At 47.9% G+C, this 13,446-nt stretch overlaps 1 protein-coding gene across 3 annotated transcripts in view; it reads left to right on the top strand.

Annotated features, from left to right (window-relative positions):
- Positions 1-2,467: 2,467 nt before the first annotated feature.
- Hlcs (holocarboxylase synthetase) overlaps positions 2,468-13,446 on the top strand; it is a 187,109-nt gene continuing 176,130 nt past the window's right edge. The window contains exon 1 of one of the 3 annotated variants that reach the window (XM_021256277.2): positions 2,468-2,608. The gene's annotated coding sequence lies outside the window, so the exon portion shown is untranslated. The other 2 variants (XM_087212054.1, XM_087212067.1) reach the window with 2 other exon arrangements.

Genomic DNA, 13,446 nt, shown 5'->3' with positions numbered 1-13,446 from the left:
ATCTCTGTGGGCTGAATGATTTCCAGGATATACTGATTAGCGTGTGTGGAGGGGGAAGGCTAGATAACAGTACTATCGTACGTACGCTATTTTGTGTACAAGAGGAGGGAGTAGTAAAATATTCAAGCATCTTTTTTTTTTTTTTCCGCAAGAGAAAAGAAACCCAGGAAGAATGAAGTAGAAGTTAACAAGTTGGTTATGGGGGGGGGGGTACAGATAGGGTGAAAGTCTAAGAGGAAATGATAGTTCTCCAGGAATGCGTTGCTTTGGGTAGTTTGGACTGGTAGAAACATCTGAATGTTTTAATGTTTAAAAAATAAAATTAAACCAGGCATGGAGGCAAGTGTCTGTGGTCCTAGCTACTCAGCAAGCTGAAGCAGGAGGACCCCTTGAGTCCAGAAGTTGGAGACCAGCCTTGTCTCAAAAGAATAAAAAGATAAGTAAAATAAAGTACAATAAAATCAAATTAAATCAGTAGAGGGTGAAATTTCTAAAACTGAATATAAACAGAAGTGAAAAATGAACTGACCTGTATAGTAAATTAACTAGAAAAAGGAACCCGAATAGCTTTGATGCTCTCTCTCTGACTTTATACCTTCCGTGTGTAAACAGGCAAACAGAACTGGAGGAAATGTGAGCCTCACTCAGTTGGCAGTGATTGGCGTGGTGATTCTGAAAGTCTTCCTCCAGAGGATTGTGACATTGATGATGCCCAAAGCCAGCTGTGCCGAGTTAACCCCACAACTGGCTCCTTTATAGAAGTGAGTCCAGCTGAAGCCTATGTGCCAAGGTCAGAATAACTCACACCCAAATTCCATTCCCACAACTAAAACCTGACTAGGACAATGTTCTAATTACAACCATATATTTTGTCTATTCCGTTCCTAATTCAAAAATGTTTTGTCTTGTCCTTTATGAGCCTTGTTTACATTAATTTCCATAGAAACTGCACACTGCCTTTACCCCAAGTGATTGTGAATAAAAGTCTGTCTGGGACTGGCCAGGGCCTTTGTGGGCTGCACCTGCACTTGTCGTCCTGGCCCCCGCTGTCTCTCCTAGCTCTGTCTCAGTGTATTTTTTCTCAGGCCTGCGTCTCACACTGGCCAGGAGGGGACTAGAATCTGGCTGCAGGGGTGTCTGGTTTCCAGTTCTGAAAGTCTTCCTGTGTGTGGCGGGTTGGAGGAGATCAGTAAAGACCAGCTGTTGCTGGGTGCCAAGGTTCTCTCGATGACAAAGGGGAAACCAACAAGGAACAGGGACGGGAGGCGGAAGGGTGTGCACTTGGGCGAGGAGCCTTTGGCTTTGAGAGTCCATCTGACAGCTCTGCCTGCTGTGAGGCCCGGAGCGGGTGCCCCTCGCCCGTGTGGTATCTGGGTGACACTCATCCCTTAATCCTGGTGCCCTTGAGCCCAGCATTGCACCATGAATCAGTTCCAGTTTCACACACTCTAGATCCAGCCCCCTCTGAAAAGCCCCAGCTATGACCATGTGAGGCTTTGGGGACATCTACACACAGCCATGACAAAGGTATACAATGTGTGTTTCATTTGCAACTAAAAATGTAGATAAAGCCACAAAATCATTACATTTTTAGAATTGGAAGAGACTTTCAAGATGTTCATCTAATCTAAAATGTAACCATTTAAAAATTATAAGTACTAGAAAATATTACAATTTGGAAAGTTGAAGATGGCTTTATAGGCATAAAATTAACGGTAAAAGTCAGGAAAGAAAAAACTTGAGAGGTTAATTAAAAATTTAAAATGCGTCGAATCATTGTAAGCTAAATTAAACCAAATGATAAATTGGGATAAAAATTTGCCACATATATGACAGCCTAAGGATTAATACGCCTACTATAGAAGGATCCTATGTAAATAAGAAATAAAAATACTAGTATCAAAATCAGTGTTAATTCATAGAAGAAAACATAGCCAAGAAAACGATTGAAAAAATCAGTTTTCCTAGCAATCCAGATTTAAAAAAGCAACCCTAACATTTTATTAAAGAGAGCATTTGGGAACTGGGGGTGTAGCTCAATGGTAGAATGTTGCTTAGTGTATGCCAGGGGCTCTGGTTCAAATCCCTGCGATGGCAGGGTCGAGCAGAGAGATTAAGAGATTTCATTTTTCATTAATCAAAATAAAGAATTAAACATATGTAGCTCTTGGTATTGGCAAGGGTGTGATAAAATAAATTCTCAGTCTTCTATCAGATGATTTAAACTGGGTGTGGTGGCGAAAGCCAGTAATCCCAGCCCTCCAAGGCTGAGGCAGGAGGATAGCTTCTGACCAGATAGAAGCCAGCCCCGGCTACTTGGTGAGTTCAAGGTCAGCCTGAACTACAATGCGAGATCCCGTCTCAGAAAAACAAAAACAAAATCAAAAAGCAAACAAAGGTCCACCAGCAAACAATCTCCACACAGTTGAAGCACCTCCAGTGCACACCCTCTCTCGGGGCCTTCTCCCTCCTCCATTCAGCAAGCCCTCTGCCAACTTCGCTGCGGGCCAAGGAACAGACCCAGCTCCTGCCTCGGAGGGTTCAGGTGCCCAGGGAGGGCAGGAAAACCTCAGCCGGCCACTCCTCACGGAGGGAGGCGACGCTGGAGGTCTGAAGCCAGCCCTGAAGGGGAGGTAGGGGTCCTGGGGTGGGGGTGCGGAACGCGGGCCAGCGGCCGGAGGCGGCTGTGCCAGAGTCCCAGCCCGGTGGCCGGAGGCGGCCCAGGCACCTCCTGAGACGACTGGGGTGCGCAGGGCTGGGGGCTGCACCCAGGGGACCCCGACGCGGCCCTTTCCCGAGACACGATCTGGCCCGGCTCTGACGCCGGCTGCCATCTGCGCTGCTGCCCTGGGCGCGGACGCCCCCCTCTGGCGGGCGGACCCTCTGGGGGCAGAGGCCAGGGCTGGGCCTGCAGGTACGCGGGGAGCCGACCCCTCCGGAGGCCACGCGGTGACCAGGCGCCCCGAGGAGCTATTTATAGACCCGAGAGGTTTCCTCCGCACAGGGCTCTGGCTTGGCTGGTTTCTGGTTGGAGATGGGGGGGGGCGGGCATCTCCCCGGAAGTTGCCGGAAGCGAGTTCCCATCCAGCTGCCTCCCCTGCCGCCGGCCTTTTCTGCGCAGGCTGGGGCCACTGTACAAACGCGGTACCCGCTGGGCTGTGGCTCGGGAGCTGCTCCTTCCCACTGGTATTTTATGACGAGCCACTTCCAATGGGCTTGGTTAGGAGTGGGGTTCGCATACGGTCTGCTTTTAAAAATCCAAGGTGTGCTGCAAAGCAAGGGGCATCAAAGAACAAGGGAGGCCGAGGCGCCTCCTGCAGACGCAGTCCTGGTGCCTCAGCGGGGGCAGGGCGGCGAGCTGGAACGGAGGGCTCTGCCCCAGGCTTTCCAGCACCTCAGAGGTTCCAGCAACAAAGGTGTATATATACTTTGTATTTATTTTGATTTTTTGGAGACAGTCGCGCTCTGTAGTGAGGCTGATCTTGAACTCACTACCTAGCCCAGGCTGGTCTCAAACTCTTGTCCCTCCTCCTGCCTCAGCCTCCCGAGCGCTGGGATTACAGGTGTGCGCCACCATGCCTGGCCCTTGAAGGTTTCCAGCAGGTGCGATTCTTTCCTTTTTAAACAGTAATTGACTTTCCCTACGTATGGGAGTCTCAGTTCCTAGGAGAAAACGTCCGGCTGGTGGAGGGAGAGGAGAGAATTCTGTCACCCGCTTCCCGCCTCCGGGAACAGACCGTGCCAGGCTGAGCCCGCTTCTTCAGTTATCCTCGCCTGCGTTTGCCTGGTGACCCAGAAACCCGAGGGCTGCCGGGGCGCTTTTCGGGTGCTGGCCCTTCCACGGGGGCCCAGTGTCTACCGCAGTGCTGCTCCCCGCTCCCTGCTCTGTGGGTCTGAGGCAGGCGATACAGCAGCAGGCCGGGACTTGACACAGGCTTCACTGCACATCCCCCCAGCTGGGAGCCCTCACCCGAAGGATTTCGGGGGGAAAGGGACTCTGGCCCTGGGACTGACAAGAGGTGGGCAATTTTCAGGCAGACAGGTTTTTCCAGGCCCGAAAATGGTTTTGCGGTTGGCTGGGAAAGAGCTTCCGCTTCGCTTCCCAGGGCCAGGTCTGCTCGGTGCAGAGGCACCGCACCAATATCCGCCCGCGGAGGTAACCGAATGGGCCTGGGTGGGTTCCGGCCTGCGCTGTCCCGGTGGGCGGGTCCCCATCACACCTGCCCCGAAGCCTCAGGCCCTCCTAGGTGGGGCGGTGGGGGTGACTGGACCCTGGGTCGGGATGAGGTTCTCGCTGAGAGATGTTGGGGGGGGGAGCCCGGAGAGGGTCCGTCTTCCCGCTCCCTTGGTCTGGCTCCTCCCTGCCATTCCTGCCCTGGAGCCAGCTGACCTGGACTGAAACCTACAAACCCTGAGCCCAAATCAATCTCTCCTCCTTTAAGTGGCGGGTTCCGGGTACTGTGCCAGTGACCGTAAGAGTTGTAAGGCACTGAACGTATTCCTTGTAGGTTGGCGAGTTGGGGCAGAGATGGGACCTGAATCCAGGAGGCCTGATTGGCCTCTTGCTCCACTACACAAACTGGGAGCCCCATGGGCTCAATCCTGGACCGCCGGAAAGGACAAGAGGATAACGCTGTTTTCATTTTGGTTGTAAAGGCTTTAGTCAGTTTTCACATTCATTCATTTGGCCTCCTAAGTCCCTCCCTCTCCAAACCCTAGAAAAGTGAAGCCTTCGCTCAAGGAGTGGGACAGACACAGGGTGTGGTGATGCACGCCTGTGATCCCAGCACTTGGGAGGCTGAGGCAGGAGGATCGCCCTAGAGTTCGAAGCCAGCCAGGACTATATATCGAGACCCTGTGTGGTGCCCCCTCCCATGGGACAGGACCCCGCTGAGGATAACGCACAGGGTCCTAGGAGTAGGCCCACCCATTTGCAGCCCCTGCCATCCCCTGAGGCGGTGTGCAGGCCTCTGCCAGCTCAAGGGGAAGCTTACAATGGATCGCCCCGCCTGGGGCCCTGCCTGACAGGTCCTGGATGGTGACTCCCATCCTATTTCTGTGCTTGGGACATCCGGGGCCACTCCACTCTGCTGGATGATGAGTTGCTTTCAACTGAGAACATGTGAGCATCTCGCTCTTTAGTGGCCAAGAGGTGAAAGAGACCGAAGTTCTATCTCACTAAACAAGTAAGAGTCAGTTCAGTTTCAGAAACATTTACGGAGTACCTACTGTATTTAGGCACGGTGCTAAGTACCAGGGTTAGGAAAGTGCATCAGAGTTCATTGCAAATCACATTTCTGTATCAAATCATGTTAGAAGTGTATTCAAATCCCAGAATTTTAGAGCTCAAGGGGAAGTTAGAGATGATGGGGTCTTGCTATGTTGTGCAGGCTGGCCTTGAACTCCTGAGCTCAAGTGATCCTCCTGCCTCAGCCTTCTGAGTAGCTGGGACTTCAGGCATGTGCCATGGCACTCAGCTTTGTGTATTTGTGGGGTTACTGGGATCAAACCCAAAGCACTCTACCACTTGACTGCACCCTCAGCCCTTTAATTTCTTTTTTTTTTGTTTGTTTTTTGGTACTGGGGATCAAACTTGGGTCCTTGTGCTTGCACAGCAAGCACCGAAACCACTGAGCTAAATCCCCGGCCCCTTTAATTTCTACTTTGAGACAGGTTCTCACTAAGTTGTCCTGGCTGGCTTCGAATTTCCAATCCTCTTGCCTTGGCCTCCCAAGTCACTGGGATAACAGGCGCCCTACCAAGGCTGATAGCTTTTTTTTTGTATTTGAAAAACTGGGACTCAGATGAAGTAACTTGCTTAAGACCACATGGCTATTTAGCAACATAGAGGAAAAAAAAAGGTCTGGTAATGAAATTAAGTACAAAAGTCATCTAATTTTTATATTTTTTATTCTATAATTTTTGACCTATAAGAGAGTTGCAAAAATGGTACTCAGCTTCCTTCAGTGTTAACATCTTACACAGCCGTGGGTTTATCAAACTAATGCGACACTGTTAACTCAAACTACAGACTTCAGATTTTCCTGGTTTTCCCACCAACTGCTTTTCCTGGTCCAGGATCTAGATTCTTTTTTTTGGTACCAGGGATTGAACTCGGGACCTTGCACTTGCAAGGCAGGTGCCGGGAACCACTGAGCTAAATCCCCGGCCTCAGGATCTAATTCAGGCTAGCACTATGCATTTGCACCCTGTAGTTTGTAAGTTCTCCTCTGCCACAAGCTCCTTGCCACAGCAATGGCTTGCAGACAGTCAGCTACTGTAGGGGAAGCACATCCGCACCTCTCCGGTCTCTCAGTGAGCCTGTTTAGGGAGCGGTGCTTAGATAAACCTTCCCTGCAGCTTTGTGGCCGTGTGCAAATTAGGGACAGTCCCAGCCAGAGCCAGAGGCTGCAGGAAGAGGGGAGGGGCAGGGAAGGGGAGGTCTTTACAGTATTTCCTGGTGCCCAGTGACCTGAGAACATCCACACATCTGCCTTGACCGCTTGCATGGACCCCAACCCCCCTATGTGACAGATCACATCCCAATCCCCATAAAATCCCCTTTTCTTTGCTCAACACTGACAGCTTTGCCACCCACAGTCAGCCTTCACCCAGGTGAATAGTCTGTGCCTTGTAGTCTTCCACTAGCCTGCTCGGGCAGTCTCATTCCTCTGCCATTTGTCACAAAAAAATTTTCTTTTTAAATTTTCTTTTTTTTTGGTACTGGGGATCGAACTCAGGTCCTTGTGCTTGTGCAGCACGCGGCGAAACCACTGAGCTAAATCCCTGGCCCTAAATTTTCTTTTTTGAAAATAAATTTTATTTTATTTTATCCCTTTCCCCCGTAAAACTTTTTTTAATAAAGGGAAAAATTCAATTCGCTGTTAAACAGAGTGGCAAGGTGGGACGTAGCTCGGTGGTAGAGCACTTGCCTAGCAGGGATGAGGCCCTGGGGTCCTTGCTCAGCACCATGAAAAATAAAAAGCAAAGCACATCTGTCGTCTGGAGCCTCTTCGCTCTCACACCCAATGCTTCCTCATCTACTTCTTGGTTGGTTTAGCTTTTCTTCCGACTAAAGTGCATCCTGTAGTCACAGTCTGTATGTACAGTAGCACCCTCTCTTAGAGGGTGTATTTCTGAAAACAGCTTTTTTCTGGTTCTAACTTGAACTTCCCTGTGGCTGACAGCTGTGTTATCTTGAAAATATTCTGCTGCCTTCTCTCCACATGCTCTGCCTCTGGAAACGACATGTCCCTTTTGAGATCCAGTCTTCCTTTGCTTGGCTTAGTTCTCTGATGTGCCTGGATTTCAATTTGTATTTATTTATTATGTTTGGCATTTGGGTCACTGTATTTTGACTTGAGAACAGTGCTGCAGGAGGGGAGGAGGGGGCTCTCACTGCACTTTGGATCTTGTAAGGCATCCACCTGGCGGGTGTTTGGGTCCCTGACTGCAACCTGGGGGTGCTGCCCTCCTCACTGAGGAGCCTGGGGACAGCAGGGGCCTTGTGGCCTGTAGGTCAGGGGCAGGAGTCCTTGGGATGCCCAGTGAACAGGATGAGAAAGTGGACCCTGCAGTCTTTCTACTTCAAAGTGTAAGGCACAGGGAAAGGGGACGTTACTAGAACCCCTGCAGTGAGTCCTACTCTCCTGTGAGCCACGGCAGGAAGGGTGAATTAACTCATTACACAGGAAAGGTAGAAAAATGAGACCTGGAGAAGCTGAGCTTTGGGCCTGATCAGTGCTGCTCTGGGCAGCAAAGAGGAAAGCCCCCAGCTTGCTGGACCATTTATTCAGTACATCAGGAGAAACAAATGTAACAAGTAACTGGGGGGCAGCAGAAATCCAAGAACAATGAGGAAGTGAGTAGATGGAGATTTGGTTCCTCCCTGGATGTCTTCAGCTGGTGTAATCTTGTCCTGGAGCATCACAGCATCACCGGACCATGGAGGTCTCAGTTGTGACTGGAGGCCAAAATGGAGTCATGTCTCAAAATGCCATAGCTGTTGGCCTGTAGGCAGGAGAACTAGGATTTTTCCCTTAAATTATGTAGCATGGCTCCCAACAGAAAGGCTATTTGAAAGGGCTCCCAGTCGCTGCCCAGGAAAACTTTCAGGATCTGTGATCCATGAACTCCGCTCTTCCACTGGTGATTCGTAGCACTGTCTTATGGGGAGGGGCGGATGTCCTTCTCTTCCTCTGCAGACTTGCTGTCCGCATGCCTACGTCACACATGTGCTTCTCCTGGTTAAAACTGCTCATCTTCATCAGAAGAGACCCTCGGGGGACAGATGCAGTGAACACCTGCCTCAGACACAGGGTCCTTGGATTATATTTCCATTTTGTGTTCTTTAGTTGCCTGATTATACAGTTCTTACCAATCTAGCAGATTCAGTGCATGAATATGGCAAACTCAGCATCTCCTGAATGTTTCAACACTGTTTCATAAACTTTGCATAACTTTGATTTAAAAGTACTCACTTCAAATTAGAGTTACAAGGCTGTTCCTACAATAGCCAGTTCCTAACATTTCAATGACACAATATCAAACCTGCATGGGTGGCTTATTAATCCCAAAATGTAAATCTAAGGCTTTGCTTCCTGCAAGCCTTTCTATACTTAACTCAAAGTTTTGTTGGATAAGAAGCTGGGTGCCCTTTAGGAAAACTGTTACTGTCCTCACCAGTTGAGATGATTTCCACCAGAGATATTTGCAGTTTTTTCCCCCAAGTCTTTGATGAGACAGAAAGTCCTACATATTGTTGTTTTGCCAGCAATCTGCGACCTCAAGGAGGGTCATCACTTAGACCCTTCCCTGGTCAAGCTAGACCATCACAGTAGTCCTTCCTTATCCCTGAGGACATGTCTGAACCCAGACAGTAGCAAGCTCTATATAGACTAGTCCCTTACACATATGCATCTACAATGGAGTGTATAAACCAGGCACAGCCAGAGATTAGCAATGGTAATAAGAGAGCAATTATAACAATATACTGTGATGAAAGTGGCATCCCCTGGGATTTGGGGGAAGTAGGGTTACCTAAATAGACTCTGGGATATTTCCACAGTTGATGTGGAAATCAAGATGGCTAAGTGACCAGTGGGTGGACAGCATCATATTTTTGGTCCTAATGAAATCTTGTATTAAAAACTGTCATATTTTTAGGGCCACCCAACTGTTAAGGAGGCTTAAACCAGAGCGGTGTGAATTCTGGTTCTCTCTCTTGTTCGCTTTGCTTTGGGATCACACGTAGTCAGAAAGACTGCTTTATGTAGTCCTTGTATTGATGCGCTGTTGGGTCAGGAACTCTGTTCTAAAGGAAGTATTTGGAATTTACCGGTGCTCATTGATACAACAAACGAATTAATACTGCAAACATATCCAAGACTCAGTGCTAATGCATTCATACCCTGGACTTGTACTGAGGATCCCCACGGACTTTGATGTATTTCAGTTTGCCACTCAAATTGTACTAATTTGGTCAGTGGGAGCACTTCTGGGTTGTCTCCTGTCTTTCTTTTTTTCTTGGCAGTTTTGGGGATTGAACCCAAGGAGTGCTGAGCTACACCCCAAGGCCTTTTTTATTTTGGGGCAGGATTGGGGTCTTGCTTAGTTGCCCAGGCTGGCCTCTAGTTTGCAATCCTCTGGCCTCAGCCTCCAGTACTGTGGGGTCCCAGCCACGAACTACCACACCGGACTTCTGTATCCTTCTGATTCAATCTGTTTTTTGAAGCTTCCTTGCTTTCTGCTGTCTTGTCTGGCATCTCCTGAAACCAGGATCAGCCATTCCTGGTTTCCTTTGAACAGGAAAAATAGTGTCAGGTGCTAGGGTCTGAGCAGTAGGGCACATTTAGGAGTAATGTTACTCTAGTGCCAACTCGGTGAACAGAGCTTAGAAAGATAATTATTTGTCTTTTAAAGACATGGTTCAAATTAGTATTTCCAGTAGTTTCATGGATTATAACTAATTCTTGACTCTCTTCGTTTTAGCTTTTCTCTTTACTCTGACGAACAAAATACAAAATCAAATTACCTTTTGGTTGATTTGATGTGACTGTTCCAAAACAATGAATTATCCTGTGAGGAGGCGCAGTGATTCCCCTCTCCCTTCAGTGTGCGGCTTGCAGTATTCACCCGGCAGAGAGTTTGCTTCCATAGTTTGACTTGTTTTTGTATGACTCAGTGTTTACTAAAGAGACAGATAAAATGCAAGATACACAAATACAGAAGAATTTCCAGATTGGCTTATGCTGGCCGCCCAGAGTTGGGTGTGGAAGAGTGCAGAAGGTCTGCCTGAGTGCTGGGGATCTGAAGGATCCAGTCGAGGGCCTGGAGCTCTGTGTGGTGTCCCCTGTGAGTCCGTATCAGGAAGCTGAAGGGTCAGAGCTGGAAGCCAGGAGATGACATCCAAGGCGAAGGCCAAGACTGGGGCAAGTCTCCCTTCTGCTCCCCTTTTATCCCATTCTTGTGACAACCCTCCCTCGGGTGGGTCTTCCGCACCTAGAACTATGCTGAGCCAATGAGGCATAATCGATCAGCTAGCATCGCTTTCATCCTGGGGGTCCTGGCATTCTAATCATTTTTTAAGTTCTTTGAAGGTGATAGCATTAAGCAACCAGTTCCTCACTCTTCTGGTCTCCCGAGTTACTGGATTCCTGGAGCATGGCCCACCTCGTCATTTGCCTTTTTCAGTCTTTTCAGTCTCACCATGTGGCCCAGCCTGGCCTTGAACTTGCCATGACCCTCCTCCCTCCGCCTCTGGGTGCTGGGATGCACCCTGGCTATCTTTATTACTGCACTGGGAGCCAGGCTGCTCTGTTCACAATGTTGTGTAAGTTTCATTTCAACACTGTTCAGTCAAATCCATTTCACTTTCATGTAGAAGTTATAGGACTTAGGGTGAATCAATTCAAACGATTCTCCCAATTAGCATTACCTTGACCTAATACAAGATGTGTAAATTTTTACTGCAGAGAACTCAGGGAGGTGGCCATTATTTTGAATTCCCTGTAATTCAGAAAGAACAACACTCTAAAGATCAGATCTTAAGGTTCTATATAAAAGATGTAAAAAATTCCTATCTTGCTCCCTCTTCTATTATTATTGGATTTTTACTTGGAGACAACGTTGGTGTAGAACTCAGGGTCTTTCAGATGAATGTCACACTTCCAAGAGCAAGAAATAAGATTAGAAAAATAACTCAAAGATAAAGTAAAATACAATTAAACAATATAATTCTTAACCTCATTACAGAAAAAATCATTTATTGAAGAATGAGTATTTAATAAAAAAATTCTATGTTTCTTAAAAATGTTTTTAAAGAGTTGCAATTCCCAAATTAATCATTTACCAAGGGCAGTGGTGGGGGGACTGGGTTGTTTTCTACCTTTACAGAGTCCGGGCATTGGCTAATTGGCAAGACTTAAAACGCCCACTTCAGGGTAAGGGTGTCATTCAGAGGGAGGAAGAATGTGTGCTTAGTGCAGGGCCCTGGGTACCATTCCTAGTGACCCCCCAGCCCAAAGGAATAGAAAATGCAAAGGCACCTCCCACCCCAGCTCCTTGGCCTCTAATCTAGGCTTACCTATGGCCAATGCTGTATCAGTACAAAATTGATTTTTTTTTTTTTAAACAGTCTCCCTATGTAGTCCAGGTTCCTTTGAACTATGTAGCCCAGGCTGCTCTTGAACTTGTGGCAATCCTCCTGCCTCAGCCTCCTGAATGCAGGGATCACAGGCATGCATCACCATGCCTGGCAAATTTTACTTTTAAATGTTTATTTAAATTTTCTTGGCACTAGGGATCTTGGGACCTTCTGCTTGCAATTATGGCACTGAAACCACTGAGCTAAATCCCCGACATTTTGTTTTGTTTTTTGAGGCAGGGTCTCCCTTTGTAGTTCAGGCTGGCCCTGAACTATGTAGCCCAGGCTGTTCTCAAACTTGTGGTGATCCTCCTGACTCAGCTTCCCAAATTAAAAAATGTTGAGGGCCCTTGTTCAAACAGATGGTCATTCCTTTTTTTTTTTTTTCAGATGGTCATTCTTGAGACACTGGGATGTCCAAATATCATTTTATTTATTTAGGTTTTTTGAGACAGCGTCTCTGTAGTTCAGGCTGGCCTTGAACTTGTGGCAATCCTTCTGCATCAGCCTTCTGAGTGCTGGGATTACAGGCTTGCAACACCACACCTGGCCTGAATATCATTTTAAATTACAAGTTTGTTTTTAGCTCTCCAACACTGGTGGCGAGGATGAGTTCCTTTATCTGTTAGACGGAGACCATGTACTTTAGCAGCTAAGCGTAAACTGTTACAGATATTTAAATTTCTGCATTTTTTTAAACTACTAAACTGGGATTTTTTTAGCTTGAAAACAAAGAATCTTTCTTAGCTCCGACTTTTAGTGAGAGTTCTCAATGCTATCCAAGTTCAGAGAGGGCTGAGTTAATTTTCCCTTGAGGGGAGGCTGGCATCTATTTAATGGGTGGCAGGACAGCTCTCTCCTGAATAGTGACAGTCTTTGGGTGACATTTTCCCTGTACCCAAAGCTTTATTTCCAGGGCAGGAGACGGGAGATTTCCTGACACTCAGTGTCTTCCATGGCTGGCTGGAGTGCTCTTCTTCCTCATGTTATAAATGACAAAGTCTCACTGGCAAACTCCTAGCTTGTGGTTTTGATTCCACAGCAGTGTGGAAATGTCTAGTTGGACCCAGGCAGTAATGAAGGTGGACTTTAGCAATGCTTCTAAGCTCTCCTGTGTTCGAGAGTTGCCTGGGGATCCTGTTCCAATGCAGATGTGGATTCTGGGTTGGGTAAGACCTAGGACACTGCCTTTCTACCAAGTCTGCTGGAGGACCACACTGAGTGCCTATGGGTCAGGTGTGCACAGGGGAAACCCTCTCTGTGTCTTATTTCTGATTCCTTCCCCTTCCCTTCGATATCTGGGGAGGATGAGGCTGAGCTCTTATCTACTTCTGGCCATTTGAAAAACGAAATGAGAACATTCTAGGCAGGGATCATGAAGAGCTTGTGGTGTGACTGCTTACCCCTAAGGCCCTCACATCTTCCTTACCCAGGTGTGAATGAGATCAGTGCTCCATGTGCAATGCAAGAGTCAGGAAGGGAGCTCACCCGTTCTCTGCTCACGGTGAACCACGGTGGTCCTCATTCTTCACAGCCTGGAGTTAGTGCCTAGGATTCATCCCACAATGTTTTCCCATCGTGCGTCCTGAGACTGTAACATCTGAAAACCTGAGGGTAAACCTGGGCAGGTCCCACAAGCCAGAAGTCTATGGGAAGGTGAGGTTGTGAAACCCTTAAAGAACCTGGAAAAACTGGGGATGCTGGTGACACTGAGGCAGACAAGATGACTGTCCATCTCTAGTAAGGGTGAGGAGAGCGATGCTGTTTTCAAATTTAAAAATTTTTTATTAGTACATGCCTGT

Source organism: Heterocephalus glaber, unplaced genomic scaffold, assembly GCF_053883595.1.
Source record: "Heterocephalus glaber isolate CG9 unplaced genomic scaffold, H.glaber_assembly_v1.0 deba00000122, whole genome shotgun sequence".
Classification (NCBI taxonomy): Eukaryota; Metazoa; Chordata; class Mammalia; order Rodentia; family Bathyergidae; genus Heterocephalus; species Heterocephalus glaber.
This window is presented reverse-complemented; position numbering and strand designations above follow the sequence as displayed.